The sequence below is a fragment of the Diabrotica virgifera genome, chromosome 3 (assembly GCF_917563875.1).
Source record: "Diabrotica virgifera virgifera chromosome 3, PGI_DIABVI_V3a".
In the NCBI taxonomy this organism is placed as follows: Eukaryota; Metazoa; Arthropoda; class Insecta; order Coleoptera; family Chrysomelidae; genus Diabrotica; species Diabrotica virgifera.
The window spans coordinates 34,200,689-34,224,858 of NC_065445.1; the positions used below are offsets into that span (position 1 = coordinate 34,200,689).

Below are 24,170 nucleotides of genomic sequence, written 5' to 3' on the forward strand. Positions count from 1 at the left end.
AGTCGTCGTCTTCGTCTTGGTGGTAGTTTAGGTCGCATTCCCTTTCGAGTGTAGCCCTCATCGCTTCTGCTTTATCCGCTATGGTGTATACCATACCGTGTCTTCCATGTAGTGGGGGGATGGGTTTTCTGTCGCTTCTCAACATTTTCTGTAGTTTCCACACATTTTTCATGTTTGAGTCTTGTTCTTCCGTCTCTTGTACAAAGTTGTCCCATTTTTTACTACGGTGGAGTTGTAGGGCCGTTTTGACCTCTCTGTTTAAAATATTTGCCCAGGATTTGTCTACTCGATTTCTTGTTCTTCTTGCTGTTTGTTTTGCTCTATTTTTTTCCCTTATCAAATCTTGTGTTTCTTGTGGAATATCTTTGAACCTTCCCATGTAAATCTCGACTTCTTCCTCTGTTGTGCTGCTTCTGATTGCCTCTTGTATGATGTTTTCGAGCTCTAGGACTTTTCCTTCTATTTCTTCTGGATTGTTTATCACTGGCACTATATTTATTCCTTCACTTACTAGTCTTTTGTAGTTTGTCCACTTTATTTTCTTTTTTGTTCTTTTTGGTGGGTTTGTCTCTTCCCATGTTCCGATCTCTAGTAGGATGGGGTGGTGGTCAGTTGATCCTTCGTTCAGCGTAATTAATTCTGATTGCAGCCCTAGGTTTTTGGCCACAACTATGTCGATATGGGTTGGAAGTCCATTTCCTGGGTAGTGGGTAGGTTCTTCTGGGCCCATTGCTATTGTGTCTTCATTGTTTTCTATGTATCTATTTAGTAGTCGTCCGTTTCGGTTCGTAGCTCTGTCGTTCCAGATGGGGGATCTTGCATTCAGGTCTCCTATTATGATGGATGGTTCGGCGATGTTTAGGAACGCATCTAGGTCATCGTCCATTAAAGGGTCTTGTGGTCTTACGTAAGCTGATGTGATTCTTACTGCTCCTTGCCTCATTTTCACTTCTACTGTTGTAGCCTCCATGTTGACCAGTGGTGGAGTCGTGAATCTGGTGTGTCTGATTCCCTTTTTTACTAGGATGGCCGTTCCTCCTGATCTTCTGGTGTGGTCGTTCCTGTATACATCGTATCCAGGGAATTTTAAGTTAAAGTTAAAGTTAAAGCTTGAGTTTCGGTAGAGATTCGCCGCCTTTTATGGTTTAGAATCGCTACCGAACACAAAGAAAATTGTGGGTGGAGCCTAAGCCGTGTAGAAAAGCGTGCCATTGGCTACAAGCAGGAATTTAATACCCTAGTGGGGGGGGCGGAGTCACCCCCCCCCACTACTTAAAAATAGGAATATTGAATCGGTTTTTGCGGCAGAATTACGAGCTATTTATGAGCTCTTGAAATTATATAGTTTCGATTTTTGAGCTCATCCCCTTCACCCCCAAACAACCCTTTAATTGATTTAACTTAAGAGAAAGATGCTGAGAAAACTTAAAATATATCGTATTGCGAATATAATTCCTATAGCTTATATACTCTAAGAATAAACTATTAAATCAAGAGCATTTCGATTATTGAGCTACAACCCCTTCGCCAGAAAACCACCCTATCTTCCCGGCTTAAGAGAAAGTTGTATTTAAAATGCGTTAAACTAATTATTTGGCGACTACATATCATTTAATAATTTATAAGCTTCCAAATTACGCGCATTTAGATCAGTAAATTGCAATTTATTTTGTATAGTGCAGTCACTGAAGGTAAAAATCAACGATTACCTTCAATTTCGGTGAACCTTCATCGATTTTCACGAAAATTGGTCAGTGGTTAGAGGATACGTCAAGAAACAAAGGTGACATGGTACCACCTTGCGCCTTTACCCTGAGGGTGGATACCGCCCCTTCTCGGGGGTGAAAATTATTTTATAAAAAATAAATGCACAAATCAATAAAAGAACAAATTAAAAGCAAAATTTATTATATAAAGTTAATAAAATAAGTCAATACTTTTTAAGTTATTAAAGATCAAAGATTTTAATTATTTGTGAAAAAAATGCATGTTTTGAAAAGGTTTTTTGTAAATCACTGAAAAACTTAAGTTTTTACAAAAAAGTTAATAGTAGTTTAATTCGTATAGCTTATATTCTAAGAATAAACTCTTAAATCACGCGTCTTTCGATTATAGAGCTACAACCCCTTCGCAAGAAAACGACCCCATATTCCCGGCTTAAGAGAGAGTTGTTCTTAAAATCATTTAAATTAATTATTTGGCGACTACATATCGTTTAATAATTTATGAGCTTGCAAAATATATGCATCTCAATTATTGAATTGCCATTTTCTTTCTATAGTGCAGTCACTGAAGGTAAAAATCAACTAGTACCTTCGATTTCGGTAAATCTCCATTCATTTTCACGAAAATTGGTGAGCGGATTTTGATACTATCAACTTTTTCTGCATCTTATTTTTCATAGGTATTTCTAAGTACTTTGACAAGTATTTAGTACCTAAGTGTTATAAAATGCATCTCTTTCCCGTTATTTAAGCTTGAACCCTGAGATTTTAACAGTCGCGGAAAAAAATATACATTTAATTACCAATAACTTACTTTAAATTAACATTAAGGGGTTTTTCAAGTAAGCAATTTATTATATTTTTTATTAGCTTCAATTTTAGTAATGAAAACTTTTTTGTAAAAACTTACAGTTTTTGAGTCATTTATGAAAAATCGCTCTAAAGCATGCATTTTCTTTCCAAAAATTAAAATATTTGATCTTTAATAACTCAAAAAGTATTGATTTATTTTAATCACATTATATAACAAATTTTGCTTACAATTTGTCCCTCTCTCGATTTGTGGGGTTATTTTTAATAAAGTAATTTTCACTCCCGAGAATGGGTGACATATACCCCAGGCTAAAACCCCAAGTTGTTATTGTCAATTCGTGAAAATAAATGGAGATTTACCGAAATCGAAGGTACTAGTTGATTTTTACCTTCAGTGACTGCACTATAGAAAGAAAATGGCAATTCAATAATTGAGATGCGTATATTTTGCAAGCTCATAAATTATTAAACGATATGTAGTCGCCAAATAATTAATTTAAATTATTTTAAGAACAACTCTCTCTTAAGCCGGGAATATGGGGTCGTTTTCTTGCGAAGGGGTTGTAGCTCTATAATCGAAAGACGCGTGATTTAAGAGTTTATTCTTAGAATATAAGCTATACGAATTAAACTACTATTAACTTTTTTGTAAAAACTTAAAGTTTTTCAGTGATTTACAAAAAACCTTTTCAAAACATGCATTTTTTTCACAAATAATTAAAATCTTTGATCTTTAATAACTTAAAAAGTATTGACTTATTTTATTAACTTTATATAATAAATTTTGCTTTTAATTTGTTCTTTTATTGATTTGTGCATTTATTTTTTATAAAATAATTTTCACCCCCGAGAAGCGGCGGTATCCACCCTCAGGGTAAAGGCGCAAGGTGGTACCATGTCACCTTTGTTTCTTGACGTATCCTCTAACTACTGACCAATTTTCGTGAAAATCGATGAAGGTTCACCGAAATTGAAGGTAATCGTTGATTTTTACCTTCAGTGACTGCACTATACAAAATAAATTGCAATCTACTGATCTAAATGCGCGTAATTTGGAAGCTTATAAATTATTAAATGATATGTAGTCGCCAAATAATTAGTTTAATGCATTTTAAGTACAACTTTCTCTTAAGCCGGGAAGATAGGGTAGTTTTCTTGCGAAGGGGTTGTAGCTCAATAATCGAAATGCTCTTGATTTAATAGTTTATTCTTAGAGTATATAAGCTATATGAATTATATCCGCAATACGATATATTTTAAGTTTTCTCAGCATCTTTCTCTTAAGTTAAATCAATTGAAGACACGAGTGGATGAAGGTGCTATGTTACAAAATTTAGATTTTGAGAAAATTAAGGTTAAATTTTTTCATTGTAAACTTTTCTCACATTCACTTTTATTAGGTAAAAACTTTTCTATGTCGTTACTTGTATATGGAATATGTTATTCACGGAAAAAAATATCAACAAAAAAAAATGTGTCTTACCAAAATTTGAAAAAAACAGTACATAACACCTTCATCCACTGTATAATTCTAAAGAAATTAAAACAACTACTGTTTTATGGAAGAATCATGTATTAAAGAAAAACTTATCTAATCAGCTAACAAGATGTTATTGCTTAATATAAGGTAATAACAGTAATATAACGTAATACATTATTTTTTTTCTAAGATTGGTTCATAGAAATATCGATATTCTGGTTTTACAAACTTAAGCTGTTCTTGGAGATTTTTTCTTTTTTCTTCAGAGATAGTTCCATATTTCTCCCGAATTCTTTCGATTTCAATATTCTCTGGCGCTGCTGTTCTATTCTTATTTTGAAGAATATTTACTTTTCTAAAAGGAACTGTTTCGTCATATGATTCTTTATACAAATAGGAACCATACTCTTCCACTCTTATCCATTTAATACCGTCTCTAAATCTGACTGTTTCATTTAGTTCGTCCTTTTTTCTGTTAGTAAGATGAAGTTTTTGCGGTAGATCAGCAATCCTTCTAAAGTGTTGAGCCATGTCGATGACTTGATTTTTTCGGCTAGCCTTTGAAATTATTTCCCGGTACGTATCTGGTACATATACCGTGTCGTGTTTTCGTAAAACCTTCTCGATTCTTCCGAAGTCTCTGTCACAATCTAAGTAAGTATGGCCAACCTCAGGAAACTTGTGGTCAATACAACGGAAGTATCCCTTCAAAATAAGATACTGATAAAGGCAAATCATGTGGAAGTTCTTGTTCTGGCCCGCACATGAATCGGACCAGATGATCAGATAATCCTTTTTGGTGATGCTTTCGTCGACTTCAATATATCTGAGTAGAGAACTGCATATTTCTGCACTTCCTCTGTTTGCAAGATCTTCGGTCCAGGTACAAAAACATGCTTTGTCTAGGCCTTTTGTAGTAATATGCACCCCAAAATTATAAAACCACATTTGCCTAAGGTAAAATGCTTTGGACGTTGTTATTTTTGGCAGTGGCATTGTTTGTTGCATATCGATTGTAATATAGACCAAGTTGTCTGAATCTTTTGCTTTTTCCTTGTCAACTTTGAGCGCTTTAGTTGATGCTGTGTAGTTTTCTTTATGTCCATCGTTAGATTCACCTCCATCACAGATACTACACGGATCACTTTTCGGATACCCAAATGATAAATTAAACTCTCGCAAAAAAATGTTGGAATATGAACATTTTTTAATTCTAAATTTTCCAGGAAGTTGTGCCAGATTACATTCCTCAAGATAGAACTCATACATTTTGCTCACATTTAGTAGGGGGAGAAAGATATTTTTTATGAGGATTTCTATTTCTGGAATAGTGCGACTCTTCGACAGGAAATTTATTTATGTGCTCTATCACAAAATCCCTAACATCTTGGCCTATTTTGTGTGGCCTATTGGAGTGCTTACCTCTGCGATCTGGAGGAGGTGCTGCTACACTACTATTTATACGATTCTTTATAACATCAAGTTTTTTTCTGCCTATTTGGTATAGAGCGCATAACGCTTCTTTGCACACCTTTACGGTAAATCCATTTTTTGTAACGTTATACGTATATGACGCAGTTTTATGTTTAACAGCATCTTTTCTTTCCCTCAACACTGGTTTTTTAATGATTGATTTAAATAGTAAAGCATTTTTTGCATTAATATCAAGTCTATAAAATTCATCCAAAAATGCCTTCCTGTCATCTGCTGAAAATTTAGTGCTACAAGAAAATCTACAGCCTTGTCTACAAAGAATACCTTTTTCTGGCTCCTTTCTTGGAACGGGAATGTTTTTGTAAGACAAATATTCTTCACCTTTTGCTCTATCTAAAGCTGCTTTGTGTTTCTTCCACGTATTTGGATCTCGTTTTCGTTTTTTGGAAACTTTTGCTGTCGTTGAAAAAATCTTTTGCTTTCTTTGTTTTTCATTTTCTTGGTCAACCTCGTTAGACCCGTTAGAAGGATTAATTATAGGCTTTTGAATAATCCCGCTTCCTTCTTTGTCTCCAGAAATGAATGTACCTCCAACAAGGTTTTTTACATGACTGTGGTCCGCTCTTTCTTCGTCCTCCGTGACACTAGTTCCTGAAGAACTGCTTCCTTCATTACTCGGAAAGTATTCAGCATCACCACTGCTGTCTGACAAGAATGGTTGGGTCCCCTCCAAATCTGAAAATAAAAACAGCTATTTACTTCTTACAGCTCCTTCTTTGTCTCCAGAAATGAATGTACCTCCAACAAGGTTTTTTACATGACTGTGGTCCGCTCTTTCTTCGTCCTCCGTGACACTAGTTCCTGAAGAACTGCTTCCTTCATTACTCGGAAAGTATTCAGCATCACCACTGCTGTCTGACAAGAATAGTTGGGTCCCCTCCAAATCTGAAAATAAAAACAGCTATTTACTTATACTTATATTTTAATTCTTCCTAATTATTATTGTTTAAAAATTACTTTTGAAAAGATAGGGGAATCCCCGGAGCAATCAAGTGTAAATATTTATAACAGATGATAGTTGGGTTATGTATTTCAACCAGCTCATTTACACTTTTATATAAATATTATGATCTAAATACCTATTGCCCAAAATATAATAAAACTTAATTATTTCATAACAACAGGATTGCACTTACCTGTTACATTTGAAATTTCAATGTTGAGGTTAGAACTTGCTGTGAATTCATTTTCATCATTTGGCAAATTTTGTTCACAGTTTATTTGTTCCTGCACTAGTAACAATGACACAGAACACGTGCGCGCAATACCAACTCACCAAGTAAAACAAAATGGCCAGTGAGTGGATGAAGGGGTTATGTGTGTCACTTAACACCATCATTCATATGACGAAGGTATACAAAATATTACATGAATGTGGATGAAGGTATTTTGTGCCTATAACACCTTCCATTATTCACTGGAAAATAATGTAACATAACTCCTTCATCCTTTAAAAAACCTAGACTTCTGTTACGAATCTTAGAATTCTAATGTGGCCACGTGATAAACAGGTACATAACACCTTCATCCATACAAAAAAACCGTTTTTAGAAAAATGTTACATAGCACCTTCATCCACTCGTGTCTTCAATTAAAGGGTTGTTTGGGGGTGAAGGGGATGAGCTCAAAAATCGAAACTATATAATTTCAAGAGCTCATAAATAGCTCGTAATTCTGCCGCAAAAACTGATTCAATATTCCTATTTTTAAGTAGTGGGGGGGGGGGGCTGACTCAGCCCCCCCTCCCACTAGGGTATTAAATTCCTGCTCAGTGGAACGAGCTCAAAATTTTTAGTTTGCGGAATATGAGAGCTCATAAATAGCTCATAAATCAGGGCTATTTGTTTTTTAATTTTTGCAAGTGGGGGGGGGGGGCCAGCTCAACACGGGTGTGAAAACCTTCAGTGACTGCCTTTTTGGAAATAAAAGAATAATTTTTTTCGTGATTGTCGATTTGCTAATTTTTTGATTTTTGGTTGCTATAAGGTTTGAAAAATTAATAAAAATTATTAATCATGCACATAAATGTAAAAAAATATTTATTTTACTTAATTAAACGAGATTACTTGAGCCAGAATGCTGAAATCTGCATTTTTATCATTAAAAAAAGGTGGATTTCACCCCTAAAATGCAGAACGCGCAACTTGGTGCCATATCACTTTTGTTTTTTGAGGTATCCTCTAACTAATCAACAATTTTCATGAAAATCGATGAAGGTTCAAAGAAATCGTGGGTGAAAACATTCAGTGATTACACTTTCAGAAATATAGAAAAATAAGGTTTTCGTGATTTTCGACTTGTTAATTTTCGGATTTTTGGTTACTATAAGGTTTGAAAAATTAAAAAAAAAATGTAATTCATGCACATAATTATAAAACAAATATTTATTTTTCTTAATTAAAGATTACTTGCGCCATAATGCGGAAATCTACATTTTTTACAATTTAAAAAGTAGGGGTGTATTGCATCCCTAAAATGCAAAAGCGCAAGTTGATGCTATATAACTTTTATTGCTTGAGGTATCCTCTAACTACTTACCGTTTTTCATGAAAATCGATGAAGGTTCAACGAAATAGGAAGTGAAAACTTACAGTGACTGCACTTTCAGAAATCTAAAAAATAATTTTTAAAATAGGGGTGTATTTCACCCCTAAAATGCAAAAAGCGCAAGTTGACACTATGTCACCTTTGTTCCTTGAGGCATCCTTTAACCACTCACCAATTTTTATGAAAATCGATGGAGGTTCAACGAAATCTGAGGTAATAACTCATATCCACCTTCATTGACTCCACTAATAGTCTAAAACCTAAGACGCAATCATCAGATATCAAATTTTGATATCTGATGATTGAATCGATTAAATCGATTGAATCGAATGAATTAACTATAAACTTAGGTAAAAAGTAAGTGAAGTTCAAAAATAAAAGGATAATGGCCGAAATTAGGTTAATATGCCGCTATGAAGGAGTTAGGAATTCCAAAAAAACTCCAGTATGCACGATAAAAGTGAATATGGCCAAGATAGTCCAGAGAAATAAGATTTTTCTCGTGACATATCCCCCTCCAGGCCGATACCAAATTGTTTGAGTAATATGGACATAATATACAGGGTGTCCCGAAAAGAATGGTCATAAATTATACCACAGATTCTGGGGTCAAAAATATGTTGATTGAACCTCACTTACCTATATACAATAGTGCACACAAAAAAAGTTACAGCCCTTTGAATTTACAAAATGAAAATCGATTTTTTTTCATATATCGAAAATCCTTCGAGATTTTTCATTAAAAATAGACATGTGGCATTCTTATGGCAGCAACATCTTAAAAAAAAATTAAAGTGAAATTTGTGCACCCTTTAAAATTTTTAAGGGGGTTTTGTTCCTTTAAACCCCCCCAAACTTTTGTGTACGTTCCAATTAAATTATTATTGTGACACCATTAGTTAAACAAAATGTTTTTAAAACTTTTTTGCCTCTTTGTACTTTTTTGATAAGCCAGTGTTTATCGAGCTATTTTGAATATTTGTCGAATCCACCATATATTTGTATATGGTTAAGTACGATTATAGAGACCTGTTAATGATCTGAAAATGTATTTATAATTTACATTTTTAGGTATATTTTGAAAAAGAAGCCATATCCCGATAAAAGGTGATTTGTCAAAAAAAGACTAAGAGGCAAAAAAGTTTTAAAACACTGTGTTTAACTAATGGTATCACAATAATAGTGTAATTGGAACGTACACAAACATTTGGGGGGTTTAAAGGAACAAAACCCCCATAAAATTTTTATGTAAATATATTAAAAAAGAAGCCGCATCTCGATAAAAACTTGCTTATTGAAAAAATACTAAGAGGCAAAAAAGTTTTAAAAATGTTGTTTTTAACTAATGATACCACAATAATGAATTAATTGGAACGTATACAAAAGTACGGGGGGGTTTAAGGGAACAAAACCCCCATAAAATTTTTATGGGGTGGACAAACTTCACTATAATTTTGTTTTAAGATGTTACTGCCATAAGAATGATACATGTAAATTTTCAATAAAAAATCTCAAATAGTTTTCGATATATTGAAAAAAATCGATTTTCATTTTGTAACTTCAAAGGGCTGTAACTTTTTTTATGAGCACATTTGTACTAAGGTAAGTTAGGTTCAATCGAACTATTTTCGACCGTAGAATGTGTGGTATAATTTATGACCAATCTTTTCGGGACACTCTGTATATTAATAACCGATGATATACATAGTTATAAACAAATGAAGATCAAAAAACGGTAAATTTTCGCTATTTTCGACGATTACTAAAAAGTGAAGCATTCTAAACAAATTTGAGAATAAAAAAACTCGTAAATCATATACAAACTTCAATATGGCGTTCTCTGAATATGTCTATCCTTATATGTTGCTTAGAAAATTGCAAAATAATTCATAAATTTTCAGATTTTATAAATGTTTATACCTTATGTAAAAATTAAGTTAGAACTTTCTTATTACACGGAATGCTGAGACATCTTGTGATTAAATTATATTTTAAATTTCAAAGCAATTGGTCAAATAGTTTAAAAGGTATTTAATTTGTTTATCCCAAATTAATTTTTTTTTGCAACACTATAATTCAGAAAATTATGAGGTTACAGTAATACTTCGGACAGTTTATGAAAGAAGAACATTTATACTATTAACGTAATTTTAAAAAATGACAAAAAGTAATTTTAAACATTGCAAAAACATGTCGAATTTTTGCTTACTTATAAACAATTAGAATAACTTTTTAACCGTTACCCGTAGAAAAATTCTTTTTCCATATTTAGAAAGACTGCATTTTTATACACATTTAGAAAAAAAACAATTGTCCTAGGATAATTAGGGACGAAGTTAGCCTCCCCCTTTTTTTGTAATATTTATAATTATTTTTTGTCATTTTTTTAAATTAAATGAACAGTGTAAATCTTCTTCTTTCACAAACTATCCAAAGTATTATTGTAACTTCACTATTTTCTGACTTATAGTGTTGCAAAAAAAATTAATTTGGGAAAAACAAATTACATAACTTTTAAACTCTTTGACCGATTGCTTTGAAATTTAGGGTATGATTTAAGCAGCAGAAGTTTCAGCATTCCGTGTAATAAGAAGGTTCTAAGTTCATTTATACATAAGTTATAAATATTTATAAAAACTCAAAATTTATTATTTATTTTGCAATTTTCTAAGCAACCAATAAGGATAGACAAATTCAGCGAACGCCATATTGAAGTTTTTTTATAGGATTTACGATTTTCTTACACCCAAATTTGTTTAAATGCTTAAACTTTTTGGTAATAGACGAAAAAAGCGAAAATTTACCGTTTTTGATCTTCATTTGTTTAAAACTATGTATATCATCAAAATCGGCTGCAGGAAACATATAGGTTATTATTATAGATGTCCATACTACTCAAAAAATTTGGTTTCGGCCTGGAGGGGGTTGTGTTACCAACAGGATATTTTTTTCTTTATTTCTCTGAACTAAGATGCTATCAGTAGTAAAAAATGCAGAACGACTCGTCAACTCCATTTGACATACATAGGAGGTTAGGCAGGGAGAAGAGCTGACGTGTCAGGTTTTTAACATAGCTTCAAAAGAAGTCGTACGAGACGCTAACTTAGTAAGCTGCAAAGGGGTCTAGGACATTTCGGCGTCGCCGTTTCGGCGTGGCCATTTCGGCGTGGCCGTTTGGGCGTAGAGCCGTTTCGGCGTAGGCCGTTTCGGCGTCGGCCATTTCGGCGTCAGAGATTTTATTTTAGTTGACTAAATACCTACATTGGAGTCTATTAGTAAGACATTAGATTATACCTACGTTACTTTTTTAGAAATTTAAGAGGCTCTTGATTTATATCTATACCACACTAAAAAAATATATTAAATGTTATTTTTTCCAACTTTTGTAAATGTAAGCTATTTAATTGCACATAATTAATTAAAAAATTAATATATTATATATATTATATATTATACAGTACAATTTTCAAAGGAGGAAGACCTAACCCTTCGGTCCAAACCTAACTTTCGGGTATTATTTTACATCTTCTAAAATTAAAATGTCGAAAATTGTTCTCCTGACTCTACATTTTTTGTTAAAGAAAATTTCAGACTATCATACATTAACAACTATTTTTTTTCCTGACCAATAAACCTCAATGTAGGTATTTAGTCAACTAAAATAAAATTTCTGACGCCGAAATGGCCGACGCCGAAACGGCCTACGCCGAAACGGCCTACGCCGAAACGGCTCTACGCCCAAACGGCCACGCCGAAATGGCCACGCCGAAACGTCCCATTCCGGCTGCAAAGCTATATTTAATAGATCAGTCAAAATTCTGGTATATGGCTGACGACGTAGATATTATAACCAGGAATAGGGCGAGAACCAAGGATATCCGTTCTGTTACTGCTAGTAGCAGTAACAGAACCAATGGGATTACCAAAATTCATGCTAACTAACATAAACACAAGAGGTGAAAATGTTGACGCAGATATAATTGTCAATGACTAAAACTTCGAAGCGGCCAAAGAGTTCGTATATCTAGGGACAACGGTTAACCCCAATAATAACACCCAATCAGAGTAAATGAAAGGAGAATCATAATAGCAAACAGGTGGTTGGTGACAGGTGACATGTGACATGGTCTATCACAGTATTTAACTAACGTGTGTCTCAAAAAACTCATATTATATTACACTGTATAGAACACTAGTAGTCCCCGTTATCACATACAGGGTGGGGCATTAGTGTGACAAAGTCCAATTACTCGTTTCTCGTAAGAGATACGAAAAAAAGTTATTTAGGTAAAAGTTGGGGCACACATAGTACCATAATTTAAAAATATTTTCAAATATACAGGGTCGTCCGTATTGACAGAGTGACACAAACTTATGTTTTTTTAATGGAACACCCTGTATTTTTTTACATTTTTGGATTCTCCTCGATGTTTCCTTTCTTAAAATATATGGTTTTGTAATATTATACGAGGTAGTTTAAAAGATAATTACGTTTTTGTTAATTTCGTAGCAAAATCTACACCCTGTAGAATTTTAGTGATTTGACATCAAATTTTTATTTTATGTTCAAACGATTTTTAATATAGTCTACTATTGTTAAACATTAACAGTATAGCGAAATGTTTAATTTTAGTATACAGGGTGGGTCGAAACTAGGAATGAGTATTTTCTGAGTTTTCTTAAATGGAACACCCTGTATTTAAGTATTTTAAGGAAATGATATTTTATGGTGCTTTTTTATTTCTTGAGCATTCCCTATACCTAAGTGCTTTAATTTGTAAGTTATTCGTGATTCTTTAAGCCAAACATTAATTGTAAGATAAATTACGTGAAATTTTATTAGGTGGCTGTGAAAATATTTAATCAAAAATAATTTTTGGAAAAGAAAATACATCATAATCTAGTCTGATCCTTAATTTATTACTATTGGATGAAATATCCAAATAAATTCGTAGTTAAGGTTGTTGGTGCGCAAAATATTAATAAAAATATTCTACCTAGTCGGCTATGACACTAAATTTCCTTAAAAATTTGATATTATACTATTTTTATAGATCCAGTTGCTTCGTTACCATTACTAATATGTATTTTTCTTATGAGAAACTGATTAATAAGATTTTGGTGCTAGTGGAATATAACAAAATGTGCTACTAGCAATAAGAATTTTTCATCAGAAATTCCCTGATAGAAGACAACTAAGAAGAGAAACGATTAAAAATATACTAGAACGGTTTCAACGGACTGATCACTTAGATTATGATAAATCTGCTCGAATAAAAACTATTGTAAGTGAAGAAAACAGCAATTAAATGTAATCCTTAGTGTCACTGAGGATCTGCATATTAGTAAAATCGTTCTTACAATCTAAGTATCTTGTCTGTTAAAACCGTTTTAGTATCCTTTCAAAAGTTTCTCTTTTTGCTTGTCGTCTATCAGGTAATTGCTGATGATACATTTTTATTGAAAGTAGCTCATTTTTGTTATACTCTCCTAGCACAAAGCCATTTTAATCCGTTCCTCATTAGAAAAAATAATATTAGTAATGGTATCAAATCAACTGGAACTATATAAATAGTGTAATGTCAAATGTTTAAGCAAATTTTGTGTCATAGCCAACTAGGCAGAATTTTGTATGTTTGATTCATATTTTAAGCACCAACAACCTTAACTACGAATGTATTTGGATATCCCATCCAATATTAATAAATTAAGGATCAGGCTAGATTATTATGTATTTTTTTTTTCGAAAAATTACTTTTGATTGGATATTTTCACGGCTACCTAATGAAATTTTACGTAATTTTTGTTGCAATTAATGTTTGCTTAAAGAATGACGAATAACTTACAAATTAAAGCACTTAGGTATAGGGAATGCTTAAGAAATAAAAAAGTACCATAAAATATAATTTTATTACAATACTAAAATACAGGGTGTTCCATTTAAGAAAACTCAGAAAATACTCATTCCGAGTTTCGACCCACCCTGTATACTAAAATTAAACATTTCGCTATACTATTAATGATTAACAGTAGTAGACTATACTAAAAATCGTTTAAATGCAAATAGAAAATTTGATCTCAAATCACTACAATTCTACAGGGTGTAGATTTTGCTACGAAATTAACAAAAAAACGTAATTAACTTTTAAACTACCTCGTATAATATTACAAAACCATATATTTTAAGAAAGGAAACATCGAGGAGAATCCAAAAATGTAAAAATATACAGGGTATTCCATTTAAAAAAACATAAGTTGGTGTCACCCTGTCAATACGGACGCCCCTGTATATTTGAAAATATTTTTAAAATATGACACTGTGTGTGCCCCAACTTTTATCTAAATAACTTTTTTTCGTATCTCTTACAACAAACGAGTAATTGGACTTTGTCACACTAATGCCCCACCCTGTATATGGATCAGAGGAGTGAGTGTTAAAAAAAACATATTCGCAGCGGTATGTGATAACTCAATATGGAGGCCTAGATCTAGATCTAACTTTGAACTGCAGAATATTTACAAACATAAATTCGCCGGAAAAGATAGTACTACTACAATCAAGCGAAATGTGATTAAAACATGGGACCCAAGGCAATTTTAACCCATTTTTTTTAATATTCTCAAGGACTTACTTACTTCAAATTATATAATATATAATTTGAAGTAAGTAAGTCCTTGAGAATATTAAAAAAATTGGGTTAAAATTACATTGAGTTATATTATAACCTATAAGAAAACCTTGATTTAATCTATTTTGTCTATAAAATTAAATCTATAAAATAGGGATAACACGTCAAAACTTCTAAAAAACAGTTTTTCGGCTTTTTGAAAGGTGCGCACCTTACGGAAAAATCTGAAAAAAATATAGTTTATTTATTCTGTGTCATATTATGTATAAGTTTTCAGTTTGTGAAAACTGTCATTATAGATAGCAGTGCGTGAAGGGTTTAAAGTGTGCGTGAAGTAACAATGTATTTTAAATGAGATTTCCTTTTTCGCACTGTTTTTGACACACTTTCATATATACCCTATTCCACGAACATACGCCTGTTATGGATTACTTCGAGAACGAATATTTTACTGTGCAAAATAAGAAGAACGAAAGTAAATCGCAAATTACATTGTTGTTTATTGGAATAATTATTAGCGCCATTTACTTTCGTACTTCTTATGTTGCACAGTAAAATATTCGTTGTCGAAATAATCCAAAACAGGCGTATGTTCGTGGAATGGCCCATAATCAAATATCCTTAACTTTCGCGTTGTCATAGTGATGACATAATGAGCAATAAATTACAACAAAAATTTTGACAGTTTTGTGGTTTGAAAGAAATTAGAATTTTTAAATGTCAAACTTCTAAAAATTGTAGAATAGAAATGAATTCCAGTGACGAACAGTTACAGTTTTTTTATTTGTTTATCGTAGATAAAATATTGTATGAAACTGTGCGTGAAGTACTTTTTGCGAACTTACGTGATGTATAGCACTCGCTCCGTTGTCGCTGTGCTCTAAACATCGCGTGCGTTCGCAAAAAGCATACTTCACGAACTGTTTCATAAATAACTATTTTGATAAATTACACAAAACAAAAAAAGATATATACCTGCTGCCATTTTCAAAAAAAGTTATAGGCTTTTTTCTAAAACAAAGCTGCATTTTGCAGCTTTGATTTAGAAAATATTTTTTAGTACACTCAACCTACGGCTATTTAAAACATAGACCTGTTTTGTAAAATCCTCAACTAAGTATGCGTGGGAATTTTTTTAAAAGTTTTGAATTGATTGCATTCCTCTTCAAAAAGTAAAAACGAAAAAGTGTGGATGGGGGGTAGAGAGAAGGAAGAGGGCTGGAAGGTTAGAATCGCGCCGAGTCTTATCTCTTAAGTTGTCACTAATTGGCATTATAAATGGTGAAACTATATCGAAATTCACTAGTATAATGAATTTCCAGGTGACATTCTAGAATGTTTTGAGAAGATGTACTGAATATCTGACGTAGCTTTGTATTAAAAGAAGGTTAAATAATCCGAAATAAAGATATATTTTTTCTGATAATAAATAAATCTTAAACTAAAATTAACACTTAACCCAGAGCATTAAATGGAAATTGATCACTTCCCTAAGGGGACGTTACTACTACTGGCTAAGTTTCTACATATTTATATAATCAAGATCTTCCATTACAGATTCAAACCAATAAATTTATTATCTGAAATAGGGATTCGAACTATTCTTTGGAGGGTTAGGTGTAATTTTGGAAATACGCAAACAGTTTCCTTATAATCTGTTATTCAAATACGACCCTTCGAAATTAGTAATCGACGATTAGAAACATAACCGTGTCAACATTAATAACCTTAAGTCAATAAATAATAGTCAAATCATATTGGGTTAAAACTGTTTTGATTTCTGGATTTGTCGGTCTGTTTTAAAAACACATTTAATTATGGTTGGCTGAAAGACTTCCGTCGATGGCATTTTGGTACATTGTATCAATTAAAGTATGTCTCTCTCTACATTTAATTATTACTCAAACGTTTCGGCTATTTGCCATTTTCAATAAGCAATTTAATTATAAATGCGTTACATAATACACACTATATTGATGTCCGCACTTTTTGCTAGTTTGCGATGGAATGCAAAAGTGATATTTGACCCTAAAGTCACATGATACATAGAATACTTTCAACTACGACCGGTTAAGAGTCGTATTTAATTAGGTATCTGCCAATGGTGCTGTAACGACAAGCTACAATTACTATTTTTTAATTACTAATTTTAATTATTAATTTGATGGATTCGGCCGTTACTTGATGGAAGTTCATTTTATCTAACAATAAAACACTGAAAACGTTTGTTTTCTATACTTCCACAAAATTTATTACAACTATGTGACTACAGCTGTTTCGGCAGAGTGCCTTTCTCAAGTGATTTAGATTACTATGGGTTTGCCTTTTTAAAGTTTTTAACTGAAGAGGTTGAGGAGTGCGGAGCTGTTTGTCTCGAGTTGGTCATTGAGAATTATATCTGTATTTTTCAATTTATTAATTTCCATAGATTCTAATAAAGATAGCTTAAGGCCTTTATTTTGAATATGCAGAATTTGAAACTCTTCATTAAAAGAATGATTATGATGTAGAAAATGAAGTGCGTATGTAGAAATGTGTGTTTTTCTATTGTTGAAAGCCCTGTTGTGTTCTGCTATCCGTTTGTCAAATGTTCTGCGGTTCTGCCAGTTTGACCGATGTAAGCTTTCGGACAGTCACCACAAGTTAATTTGTAAACACCACTTTGTAGTTGTTTTCTCTTTCTGCTCTTATTGTTCTTAATATATTTGCTTAAGTTGTTGTTAGTTCTGAAAGCTGGTGCTATTCCTTTCTTTTTTATGTATCTGGCTATTTTTGTTGTTATCTTGCCAGTATATGTGATAGAGCAGAAGGTACTGGGTTCTTTCTGTGGTGGTGGATAGACTAATTTCAGGGCTTTCTTATGGAGTTTTTGGTTTAAAATTTTGTTAATTGTTTGTTCCTTATATCCATTGTTTACTGCTATTTGTTTAATGATGTTCAGTTCTATCTCGAAGTTATTTTTTGACATGGGAATTTCTGTTGTCAGTCTATGTATCATGCTATGGTAGGCTGCTAATTTGTGTTGTGTAGGATGGGATGATGAATTGCGTATAATTGTGTCAGTATGGGTGAAGAACTCATGTTTGTTGTGTAGTCTGGTAATTGTTACATCTAGAAAGTATATGGACTTATTCTGTTCGTTTTCTATTGTAAACTCAATATTACTATGAAGTGAATTAATGTATGATAGAAATTGGTCAAGTTTCTTGTTAGTTCATGTAAAGCATACTAGTATATCATCCACGTATCTCCACTAATATATAAGGCAAACCCATAGTAATCTAAATCACTTGAGAGAGGCACTCTGCCGAAACAGCTGTAGTCACATAGTTGTAATAAATTTTGTGGAAGTATAGAAAACAAACGTTTTCAGTGTTTTATTGTTAGATAATTATTAATTTAATAACTTTTCTCCTTAAACGAAATAATGAGGCTCATTTCAAATTTACATTTTTTCCGCTCATAATATATAAATCCATATGTATAAAATTAATGGGCTAAACCTCTTTTCAGTTTTATGTAGACGAAACAAAATACCGTTTCTAATCACATCATCCAGACCACATCATCCAAATCAGTTTTAAATGCATTCAAATCTGAAACCACCAAATGACAAAACTAATAAGTTCAGTCAGTTACAAGCCTTTGGTCGGGAAAGAAAAACACACTTTCTCCGAGAACTGAGCACAAGTACGCCTTTTACTGAAATAAATATATTATTGACAGTTTGTTGTTTTACGTTTTATTTAATATTATTTTATTTGTTTCCGTGGACAATAAAGTTGTCACATACATCCAACCACAACCAAAGAACAGTGCATTCATGAAACGAAGAGAAATCTTTTATATCAGTCAGTCTTATTATTGACAGAATTTTGACCTTTTTTATGTGAGTCATCTGCAATATACATATTTTGTTACAGTTATGTACATCAGTACATAACTACAACGGTAAATAAAAAAAATATGATAGGATTAGTTAAATTACAAATAGAAGTAGGAATAGGAAGAGATGGAACTGAATGCAATTCGACTAGTAGGTATGCCCGAGAATGACCACTTGACACTCAAGGAAGGATTCGGCCAATTTGCATGCCCGTCAAGACAGTAAATTAAACGAAATGACAATGTTGGCTAACTGTTATGCACATCAGTACATAGCAGAAGGTAGCAGAAATCATATTAATTCATTAACAGGAAAAACAGTCAAATGAACCTAGCTCCTATCGACCAATCAGTTTACTACCAGTCTTGTCAAAAATAATGGAAAAGTTACTGATGAAGAGACTGATGGAAACTGTCGCAGCAAAAAAGCTTAAACCCAGACTATCAATTTGGGTTTCGCCAGAAACACTCGACAGTAGAACAAGTACATCATGTTGTTAACACAATCATCAAAGCATTCGAAGATAAAAGTTATTGTGAATCAGCTTTTTTTAATGTGAGCAAAGCCTTTGACAAGGTGTGCCATGAGGGACTCCTTTACAAATTAAAAACTCAGCTACCAACAACAATATATTTGATTCTAAAATCCTACTTAGAAGAACGATACTTCAGAGTCAGATATGTAAATAAAGTAACTAAACTACGCATCATCAAATGAGGAGTCCAACAAGGGAGTGTCTTAGGCCCAGTTTTATACCTACTCTTCACGGCTGATCTGGCATGTACTGATGACACAGTCACCTCTACGTTTGCTGATAACACAGCTATATTAGCAGTAAACAGAAATCCTGAAGTAGCAGCGACAACACTACAAACCAGTCCCAACAATATAGCAACGTGGGCATGGAAATGGCGAATTACAATAAATGAAAGTAAATCCGCACACATTACATTCACAAAATGCCATGGTGAAACGCCAAGTGAACGAATACCTAAAACAGACAGTGTAAAATATTTGGGGATACATCTGGACAAACATTTAACCTGGCGCACCCACATATGGAAAAAAAGAAAGCAGCTGGATACTAAATGGAAAAAGCTGTACTGGCTCCTTGGCAGAAAATCACAATTATCATTGCGGAACGAATTACTAGCTTACAATACGGTTCTCAAACCAGTATGGACCTATAAAATCCAGTTATGGGGAACAGCCTCTAAATCGAACATTGCTATCATCGAGAGATTCCAGTCAAAAGCCCTGCGCAGTATAGTAGATGCTCTTTGGTTCGTAACAAACCGAGACATTTATAATGATCTAGAGATGCCAACTGTTACTGCAGTGACTAAACAGCTTAGCACAAATTACCTAAGATGCTTAGAGCAACATCTAAACACACTGGCAATTAATCTGCTTGACAACAGTGAAGAAACCCGAAGGCTGAAAATAAGAACACCCTTAAGGACAATTCCAAGATCCAATTAGATCTACCATTCTAACAGCAATAATTGTACATATGAAATTAATTTTAAATTGTGATAGTTTTCTTTTATTTTTTAATATCAATGTAATAATGTAAAGTTACAAATTTTTATTGTTTTTAACATAAATGTAAGAATGTAAAAGTGCAAACAGAGAGTGGATAATTGGACAAACTCTCTCTCACGACATTGTACCAATCAACATGTATGCTTATTTTTATTATATGATGTAACAGATTGCAAAATAAACATTAAACAAAAAAAATAAATAGATGAATAACTTTAATTTAAAAAAATGTGTTTTAAAATGTCTTTAGGACTTTACTATATCCTATTCACGATTGTGCCATTCCGGAAATAAAAACGGATTAATTAGAAAATGCATATTTTCTTTTCTTTGAAAAATATCGTACAATTTTCAGTCCCATGAAAGAAATTTTCTGAAATAAAATGGTAAAACAAAATAAAATAAAACCGTAATCGATCAAGATTTGACGAAAATGATTACTTCTAGTATTCATTGTTTTGAACATCGCCGGTCGAGACAAAGCATTGGGGAGTAGATAGCGAAGCAGCTGTTTTGAAGAACTGAAGTAGGCCTTGGCTGAATTTTCTATTCAACCTTCCTGGCCGATTCTGTGTTCAGGTGGGTGAAGTTAAGATACTAAAGTGGGCTGGCAAGGGAGAGAGGCGAGGGGTGTGCTCTACTTTTACAAGTCTTACGTTATTGCTCTCTCTTCAACGACGGACGAGTGACTAGCAGTAATGAAGGTTTTTCTTTTTATAATTTGGTTTTTTTCCCAATTTAATATTTATTTATTTGATACCTTTATTGTCTTATAAAATATTTTAAATATATTTTAAAATTAAACAAAGCTCCACAAACGTAATTCCTTTCATTTGATTTTATTTATTGTATAGTTTTACTTGGACGTAATATGGGAGTAATAAAAATTACATTTTAACTAGGCAATATTTCACATTTATATTTCATATTGGAATCCTGATAAATACAATAAGATATGCAGATGATACAGTTATTTTAAGTGATGACATGAATTGATTGCAATGTCTTTTCAATGCCATTGATACAGTGGGAAGAGAGTTTGGTCTAAACATAAACTGTTCAAAAACAAAATACATGGTGTTTAGCCGTTTAGCACATCAAGAGTCACGGTTATATTATATTGATGGTCATATAATTCAAAGAGTACCCAGTTTTAAATATCTTGGTTGCCATATTACTGAACAACTAGATACAGTTAAAGAGCACTGGCGAAGCGTCCATGTAACCATTATTACCATTGGTAACAGTTAAAATTTGCAAATAAATATTTTATGACTACTATGAAATAATTCCATTTATATTTTTTAAAAATAGAAATATTTGTTAATAGTATCTACCTAATTCAGTAAAATAGCCAACTAGAAGCACGAAAATATCAGCGAGTTCATGTAAAATCGGTTGCACGTTATTATAATACGCCCTTACCACAGTATATAGAGGTTCCCTCTTTATACTGTGCCCTTACTTACCGTGCGCCGCGCCGTTATTTACCACTTCTGTGAGTGGCTACGATGGTAGGATCTTTGTATCGGTCAGAGGACTGGATCGTCTCTGAAAATTTTGCGGGCACGATGGCTCTTAAGCCGCTGTGGATTAGTATTCGTGTTACCAAATTTTAATTTGGTGACACGGCTAGGTAAGGGCCGGTAGGTAGTTTATGTCCCGGTTAGCTAATCGGGACAGAAAATACCGACCGTAAGAATATCAGACCTAATAAATGCAATTTTAGTTATTATTATAATTATAGGTAATAATTATAATTCCATTTATGAAGTCTGTTATTCTTAGGGCCGGTATTTTCTCGATTAAACTCCGGTTAGTTAACCGTACCGGCCCTTTGGATTCGATTATTGCATAATATGCATTATTAATTATTAGTTTATAACTTGTAACTGTACTTGCTTACTTTACAGATAACATATCTATACCTTTTTATCCTATATAAATCATATTAATCGATTTTAATGACTTGTCGAAATATATTAATTAACAACAACATTATTATATGACATATAATAATATTGATTATATACCCTATTCCACGACATACGCCTGTTTTGGATTACTTCGACAACGAATATTTTACTGTGCAAAATAATAAAAACGAAAGTAAATTGCAAATTACATTGTTGTTTATTGGACTATTTATTAGCGCCATTTACTTTCGTACTTCTTATGTTGCACAGTAAAATATTCGTTGTAGAAGTAATCCAAAACAGGCGTATGTTCGTGGAATGGCCCATACAGTACATTGTAGTGTATAATCAATAAAATAAAAATTATTTAATATTTTAGGTTAAAAATGACAAATGAATGTACTGATTAGTATACTAATTATACAATTTGGATTTTTTAATAAAGTATAAACATGATATAATACATCGACAAAGTGAAAGACAGACAAAGTGAAATAGGGGTAATATTCGTTTAAAATTTTTATAAACGCCAGTCTAGTCACACACGTGAACACCGATGTAAACACCGATTGACATAATCGCCAGTGCCCGTAAGATTATCATTGTGTACAGTTCGGTCCAGTAATAATAGTAAAGGTATGTATTTTTACAATTTTTATGGATAAGTAACATGATATTACTTACCTCTGCAATATTTTCAATTTGTATTGATTTTTGAAGCGTAAATACACTGAAATTCTCTAAAAACTATGAGGCGTTTATGCCAAAACCAAATATTTACATCGTGGTTGACACGAGCGCCATTCCTCAATGGTATTCTTATGGAGGTTTCTTATTTAAAAATTGCGCAAATAAAAAGTTTATTTTAAAATTTTCTATTGTAACTTTGTACTAGTGTGATGAACAATTCATTTTGTATTACAGCATATAGTCCAAATCAATTTTATATAGCTAAAAATGGCGATCGATTTTTGGCGTTTATGCCATTTTTTTGTTGCAGATGAATAGCAGAAGTAAAAAAATAATGGCCTTAATAAATGACAATAAAACATATACCGAAGCAGTAAAAATGATATACAGACTGACAATAATTCCCCTATATTCCTCTTAGAGGTTTATGATATTTATAATGCCAACATTGCAGAAGATTTTAGCAATGACATTATCATCTTTGAGGAACCACCAGACGTTGCAGTAGAAGAAGAAATATTTAGTCACGATCTCACATCATGTTTCAACTTAGCAGCAGATAATGGTTTGGGTGCCGGTATAAGTAGTGATCAAAATAAGGAAAATACAAGCAATCAAATCAATAATGATGTTGAACCAAATATTGACTGTGATTATGAATTAGAATCCGCTATTATTAGATATCCGCTCCTATTTGCGAATTATTTACTTTTAAGTATTTCATCCTAGCATCAAAAACATGTTTAAAGAATTTAGGGTATTGTTTTTAACTTAGAATGTATTTTTGGTTTAAAAAAATAAAGCCTATCAAAAATCTTCCTAATTTCATAATTTTTCTGGTTGGCATAAACGACAATTTTTAGTTTCCGTTTTTTTTTTTTTCATTAATGGCATATATCCCTTTTAAGCGCCATATTGGCTAACCTTACAACGATGCGATCGACACAAACGCCAGAGGTAAGTTTGGCATATTCACCAATGTTATATCTTGATTGGACATAAGCGCCATTTTCTAGTTTTTAATTTATTTCAGACAGTATTTTCAGCTACATTCATGTTCGCAAAATATTAAAATTTGAAAAAAAAATCATCAATTTTTTTGAGTCACTATGCAGATAAGCAGAATTGGTAAAAATAAAAATAATCAGTTTTTTGTGTTTCCTGAAAAATCAAGTTAATGTCGTTTATGCCGTTTTGGCTTGACAGCGTCGACATATTTTACCTAAAAACAACAAATATGTTTTTAGTTTGTAGATACTTTATATAGTTTCTTAAATTTTTAATTTTTTAATTTTATTTCTGTATTTCATTTATTTTTATAATAGACCTGGATCGCGCGTACCAAAAAAGAGTTGATTAATAGCAAGCTGAAAATTCACGGTGTCTAGTCGGACAAACTTTGATGTATGGGAACACTGTATATATAAAAATATTTATAAAATACTT

At 32.5% G+C, this 24,170-nt stretch overlaps 1 long non-coding RNA gene across 1 annotated transcript; it reads left to right on the plus strand.

Annotated features, from left to right (window-relative positions):
- Positions 1-22,419: 22,419 nt before the first annotated feature.
- LOC126881823 (uncharacterized) lies at positions 22,420-23,540 on the plus strand. Its single transcript, XR_007697015.1, has 2 exons — positions 22,420-22,670; positions 23,035-23,540. It is a non-coding gene; the product is annotated as an uncharacterized LOC126881823 (long non-coding RNA).
- Positions 23,541-24,170: the final 630 nt, after the last annotated feature.